Below are 6,091 nucleotides of genomic sequence, written 5' to 3' on the forward strand. Positions count from 1 at the left end.
AAAAAAAAAAAAAAATCGGCTCTATCCAATACTTCTAAATAAATACTACTACCTACCTATGTACCAATGTACCTGTACCTACTGTAAGAATTCCTCATGCTGTCCCAGGTCACATAAATATAGAATGATAGATGTCCTAGGTTCGGCATTACTATTATCTTGATAGTCACGTATAGTGATGTGACTTGACCATTGTGTGCTTTAGGAGTCCTCTGTCTTCCACTGCCCGCTAATACAGGGTTCCTAGTAGTGTAGAATCCCGATAAAACTCGGATAGGAGAAACACGGCTACCCTGTATCTAGACGCGTTAATGCTGCTCGACTCATATGAAAAGCTTACTGGAAATTTCGGCCTGGTATCTTCCGTGTTTAAAGTACAACAGCCAGCCTAGTTAGCTTGGTTGGTAGCGTGGCTGCCTTATAGGCGCTAGTCCACGGGTTCGATTCCCGCCCGGACCGAATTTTATCCAGAACGGATAATGTTCGTTCTCGGAACAGCTGGCTTCCTATCCTATCTTCCTTCTTTCTCAGGACGATAAGACCTTAGCTAGTGCAGTTCCCTCTATCAAACCTCATAAAAAGTACAGCAGCCAGACTAAGCTGCTCTACTCTCTGTTTAAAATCCGCCAGCCAGGCAAGTGCTACGCCACCGGTTTCAGTTATTCGCCTGTTGGTTTTCGGTCTGTTTTTTTTTTACTTTTGGTTCTCCTAAATTATATACCTACCTACCTATTTATTGTTCTTATCAATCAAGACTAGAACACAACGGAGACAAGTTTAAACAATGACAAACTTGAAACCATTCCAATTCGGAACAATCCAAATGCAAAACCTACAGACCTACTCAAGACTCGAGACGTTGAATATGAATTCTGCGATTAGAAAGTGCTCAGGAATTTGACCAATTTGTCACAACTCTATGATAGGTCGATAGCTGAGGGATTCCATGGGAAACTGAACGCATGCTTCTGACTAAACTTTGGGATAAATTAAGGCATTAAGAACTTAGGAGGGTACTTTAGATATGTACCTGCCTCGGTGGCGTAGTGGTCAAGACGCTCGCCTGGTAAACAGGAGGGCGTGGGTTCGATCCCAGCCGAGGCATGGAATTTTATCCTCAATTATTTGAGAGTGTGACCACATAATAATGGACCTCTAAGGGTTAGGTGGTAGAGAACGCCTCCGGCGTTAACCTCACCTAGTGGTTACCTTCCACTCAAGAGTCTATTATTATTATGTATTGATAGTTGAGGGCTTCCATGGGAAACTAAACGCATGCTTCTGACGGAACTTTGGCATAAGTTTAAATCCACATTGCTAGCGCGCAGCGCGCCGATGATAAGGGCTACCTGGCACTAGATTTCTGATGAGTTTAAATCCACACTGCGAGCGCCGCGCACCGACGCTTCGTTTTACTTCCACGATTTTCCGTGCGCTAGAACTCGATTTGGCTGCACTGTGTGACGCGACGATAAGGGCTACCTAGCACTAGATGAAATTGGAGTCAGTGCGGCGTGGTGATAGCACGTTGCATCGGTTTCCAATGGATCACTGAAGATAAGCAAAGTTGTGCAAGGTTAGTACTTGGATGGGTGACCAGCTAGTCAATTGTATGCTGCTGGCTTTCCCGTAACCACTCAGATGGAGGAGTTTACAATGAATGTGAGTACGCGTGTAGCTTGCCGTGAAATGAAGAGTAAAACCAAAGTGGTCAAGACGCTCGCCTGGTAATCAGGAGGGCGTGGGTTCGATATCGATCCCAGCCGAGGTATGGAATTTTATCCTCATTTATTTGTGAGAGTGTGACCACATAATAATGGAGCTCTAAGGGTTAGGTGGTAGAGAACGCCTCCGGCGTTAACCTCGCCTAGTGGTTACCTTCCAAGACTGGAAACAGCAGGTCCTATACATACTACTATTATTGTGGCCAATACTACTATTATTGTGGCCAAATTATATTGAGGATAGAATTTCATATTTCGTCTAAGATTGAACCCACGCCCTCCTGATTACCAGGCGAGGATCTTGACCACTTGATATTACCGAGGTTGGTATGATTATTTTTAACTGAATACACCTATGAAGGGTATTGTTCGTGTTGTTAATAGTTTATTCGTCTGAATCACTCTGTAGCTAGATTATTTATTTAGATTTGATTGATTGGATTCGTTAGTTATACACCCTGTAGGTATAACATGCTGAGTAACCTAATTCTAATTAATTCTAATCTTATATATTAATCAGGGAGGGGACAATATAGATGGGTTAGCGGGTTACTTTTACTAGCACAAGACTTTTTTTAGGAAGTTTGATAGAGGGAACTGGTAAGAACCCATTCAAACATTCAAGTTTTTTTTTTTTTTTTTAAGAGGTTTGACAGAGAGAACTGTAACTGCAGCTGGTCCTATACATACTACTATTATTGTGGCCAATACTACTATTATTGTGGCCAAATTATATTGAGGATAGAATTTCATATTTCGTCTAATTTATAATATCTCTAGTAGCGCTGTCATGCTGTCAAACTTTCTTGACTTGGTGGGGCGGAGCGTTACCGCGCTTCGCTACAAACCCTTCTAATTTTAGAGATGTCAGCTTGCGCCAGTCTAGTTAGCTTAGAGGGTAGCGCGTCTGCCTTGTAAGCGCTAGGTTGCGCGGGTTCGATTTGATTTTATCTTAAACAGATGAGGTTCGTTCTTGGAACGGCTGTCTTTCTCCTATCCTGTCTTCCTCTCTTCGATTTCGGGACGATAAGACCTTGGAAGTTATACAGTGATTCTAAACCCCTATCCCCTATCAAACAGAAACAAACTTTTGCAAATGTCTACCTAGGTAGGTACCTACTAAATTTAAATGAAGCTACCTACAAAATTTCTTTATGTCTCTACTGGGACTCAAACCCCAGTCCTCCGGATTACGAGTCCAACATTCTACCTCTGAGCTACTAGGACTTATACTTATAACTAAGGAGTTGTGTCACATTCATGAGAAATTCTCCAGATTTCTTCTTATAATGACACCAAGTATTTTCTTCACCTGATGTACAGATTATCCCCTACCTACCTATACGCCTATACCTCCAGGATAAAATCCGCCCCGGGCGGGAATCGAACCCGCGGCCTAGCGCTTACAAGGCAGACGGCTACCAACTAAGCTAGATAAAATCCGCCCCGGGCGGGAATCGAACCCGCGGCCTAGCGCTTACAAGGCAGACGCACTACCAACTAAGCTAACTAGGAAGTTTGATAGAGGGAACTGTAACAACGGAGCTCTTATTGTCCCGAAACCGAAAAGAGAAAGAGTAGGTATACAGGATGGGTGACGAAATTTAGGATAAATTTCGCTCCGGATGGAAGTTGAACCCACGACCAAGCATTTACAAAGCAGGAGCGCTTCAAGATAACTAGGCTGGCTGGGCACAATGGGGCTCAACCAAATGACAATTTTTTTCGAGATAGAGTCCTATTCCGATGTAAAAGTACCCAAAAAGTGCATTCACGCACTCAAAAACATCCAAAACGGTCCCTAAATCCCCTAAAATGTCGCTAAAAGGTCGCAAAAAAATAACGTTGAAACAGCCATGGTTTAGGCATGAACTGACGTCATCACGAACTGACACATGAACTGACGTCATCACGAAAAAATGGCTGCCCGCGAAAATTATAGGGGCTCAACCAAATGACAATTTTTTTCGAGATAGAGTCCTATTCCGATGTAAAAGTACCCAAAAAGTGCATTGGCGCACTCAAAAACATAGGTAGTTTGTATAGCCTAGGACCTGCTGTACTAATTACTAAATGCATTTTCAATTTTCCAGTCTTTTTAGCGGTATAAACAAGGTATGAAGGCACCTACCTACATAAAGGTATTCTATTATATTCTTCTTCATGCGACACCCTGTATATATTTCTATTTAGTTAAGCATTGCACCACGGGGTGTAACTTCCTTCAACTTTCCACACTCACATATGTACCTCCTGTAGATATTATGTACCTAAAGATACCGGTATTTGTCATTAGAAACAATAGACCTCTTGTTATCTTGTTTTAATCTTAGGAAGTAAAATTCGTCTCGGGTTAGCCTAGATTAGATTGCATGCTTTACGCTGGAATTGGGCTACAAATGTACCCATACCTATGTAGGCACTCGAATGGACTATTATCTATTTTTATTTATTGGTCTTTTTAAATGGGTTTAAAGTAATTTTTGTCTGGGAGATTCGAAAGCGCTAGGTCGCGGGTTCAATTTCCGCCCAGGGCGGATTTTATCCTGGACGGATAATGTTCGGCTTTCTCCTAACCTGCATATATCTTATTTTCCCTTCCATTTCGGGACGATAAGATCTTAGCAGTTACCGTTCCCTCTATCAAACCTAAAAAAAAAAAAATAAAAAAAAAACAAACCTGTTGAAATATTTTTCTAAAGGGAAGTAGATACGAATACTTTTTCCACGGTGGACATCGAACCCGGGCCCTTTTGCATGACAAACCATTAGGTACCTATGGGGTTTACACCTCGTTTTGGTAAAACTAGGATTGTATGAACGCCTGGAAATAAATGTGTATGCAATGTGATACATTTATTTGAAGTCTACACTCTACATTCTACAAGAATAAAACAATAAAATAAATAGGTAGGTAGGTAAAAAAATACCTGGGTAATAAATATAACTAGGTAAGTAAAAATAAATAGGTAATAGATGTGTCTAAGTAGGTATAAATAAATAGGAAACTGAACAAAATATTTACAACAATCACACAAAAACAAACACCTGTTTTACACAGGCACTGATATTTCAGTCACGAGGACAATTCTCAAAGTTCTCTTTTCTAACTTTCCGTCCTCTTTGCTTTTTGAATTTTCTCTTTTCACCGGAGATTTAAACTTTCCGTCCTCTTTGCTCCTTGAATTTCTCTTTTCACCGGAGATTTAAACTTTCCGTCCTCTTTGCTTGAGGGTTATCCACGTTCTCTTTTCTGATTACTTTCTCTTCTGCAAATTCTTCTTCCTAGCTAAGGTCTTATCGTCCTGAGAAAGAAGGAAGATAGGATAGGAAGCCAGCTGTTCCGAGAACGAACATTATCCGTTCTGGATAAAATTCGGTCCGGGCGGGAATCGAACCCGTGGACTAGCGCCTATAAGGCAGCCACGCTACCAACCAAGCTAACTAGGCTGGCTGTTGTACTTTAAACACGGAAGATACCAGGCCGAAATTTCCAGTAAGCTTTTCATATGAGTCGAGCAGCATTAACGCGTCTAGATACAGGGTAGCCGTGTTTCTCCTATCCGAGTTTTATCGGGATTCTACACTACTAGGAACCCTGTATTAGCGGGCAGTGGAAGACAGAGGACTCCTAAAGCACACAATGGTCAAGTCACATCACTATACGTGACTATCAAGATAATAGTAATGCCGAACCTAGGACATCTATCATTCTATATTTATGTGACCTGGGACAGCATGAGGAATTCTTTTCGCTCAGTACATAGTAGTATTTATTTAAAAGTATCGAATTGAGCAGATTTTTGTTTTGGTTTGATAGAAAACTTGTTCAGCCTATTTCGTTCTCGGAAAGGCTGGTTGGCTTTCTCATGTCTTGTCCCCCTGTCCTCCTTCTCTTTTCGATTTTGAGACGATAAAGACCTCCGTTTGTTCTTGAATTTTCCCTTTCCTCCGGAGATTTAAACTTTCCGTCCTCTTTGCTTGAGGGTTATCCACGTTCTCTTTTCTGATTACTTTCTCTTCTGCAAATTCTTCTTCCTTCGTGTTCCCAAAGTCCTCTTTTCTAGCGTCCTCTTTTTCTTCTTTGCTATGTATTAACCTACTTTGGAGTTTTTCAACGTCCTCTTTTCTGGCTACTTTTCTTCTCAGTCTCCTCTCTTTCTTCTCCTCTTTTTGCTTTGGAGTCTTAAATGTCCTTTTTTTTAAATTTAAACAGGTCTTAATTTTATTATTGTTCCATAAAATGTAATGTCATTACCAATCAAATATATAAGACCTTGTTTGGACTGCGAGAGTAAAGGGACTTTTCAGTCCTATGCTGGTAGTATAAACAAGGTATATTCTATTCTATTCTAGTCCTCTTTTCT

Source organism: Diaphorina citri, unplaced genomic scaffold (genome assembly GCF_000475195.1).
Source record: "Diaphorina citri unplaced genomic scaffold, Diaci psyllid genome assembly version 1.1 scaffold197, whole genome shotgun sequence".
Lineage (NCBI taxonomy): Eukaryota > Metazoa > Arthropoda > Insecta > Hemiptera > Psyllidae > Diaphorina > Diaphorina citri.